This window comes from Poecilia formosa, unplaced genomic scaffold, assembly GCF_000485575.1.
Source record: "Poecilia formosa unplaced genomic scaffold, Poecilia_formosa-5.1.2 Scaffold345, whole genome shotgun sequence".
Classification (NCBI taxonomy): domain Eukaryota; kingdom Metazoa; phylum Chordata; class Actinopteri; order Cyprinodontiformes; family Poeciliidae; genus Poecilia; species Poecilia formosa.
Genome location: NW_006800284.1, coordinates 450,984 through 451,959, shown reverse-complemented (window position 1 = coordinate 451,959; position 976 = coordinate 450,984). Strand labels below are relative to the sequence as shown.

General features: G+C 35.7%; 1 long non-coding RNA gene across 1 annotated transcript; it reads right to left on the bottom strand.

The window, feature by feature from the left end:
• Window positions 1-173: 173 nt before the first annotated feature.
• Window positions 174-976, bottom strand: LOC107833214 (uncharacterized). Its single transcript, XR_001658929.1, has 2 exons — window positions 938-976; window positions 174-887 (listed from the first exon to the last, which is right to left on the bottom strand). It is a non-coding gene; the product is annotated as an uncharacterized LOC107833214 (long non-coding RNA).

The following is a 976-nucleotide window of genomic DNA, read 5'->3' as shown; positions in this document are numbered from 1 at the left end:
AAAATGCCCCATATTTCATCAACATTATATTATTTTCCGATCAATCACTTAGTTGTGGACTTTTTTATTTTATTTTTTGCTTTACTTCCTGTTGGTTTGTTGGTTTTAGAGCAAGAATTTACTGGCATTGTTCCCACATGATACTTGATACAGCCCGTGTACTTTCTGCAAAGTTCACGGGCTGCTCTTTATTCCAGGTGAGAAATTAAACATGTACAAATGTCATACAATACAACCTAAAAATAAAACCTCTCCCACTCAAGCATCTAGCTAGAACTTCATTGTTTTCTTACATGTTCACAAGTCATAACCAGCAAACCAAATACCAGTCTTTAGAAAAGTTAGAAAAGTTTCTGTTCGAGTTATGATGCTGTAAAAAGTATTCGTTCCCTTTCACAGAGAAATTTTACTGTCACACAAAGATAACGCGAATACAAACAAATTATAATTTAACTGGTGAAAGAAGCTATCCAAACCAACTCGACCTTGTGGAAAAGTTTTGCCCCATAAACACTGCAGAAATCCCGAGGGGGAAACCCGACCCAGGACGAAATGTCGGTCATTTTACTTTTGTTGTTTTTAATATCGCTAGATTACTTCTCTGTCATCGGATTTTAATTTATTTTTTTCAGTTTCACCAGCCAACAGTTCTAACCGATTGTACAAGGTGTTTTATTTAGATATAATAACGGCAGGCTAGTCCGCCATTAGCGGTTGTCCATGACTTCTCTTCCTGGCTTTGTTAACAGAACATCCGGTTGCATTTCAAAATAAGAGCATCAACATAGCAATGTTTTAAAAACTAACTGTAAGGATTTGTCAGAGATAAAAGGCTGAATGTCAGTATTACTATGCCGGCGTATTTAAGGCCATTGTAAATAGAAAAACTATAATACATTTCTGCCAAAAAAAATCTCAGGAATTTCCTGTAACACACTTGGAAATTTCTGTGTTTGAAAAGCAGAAAATTTGCCAG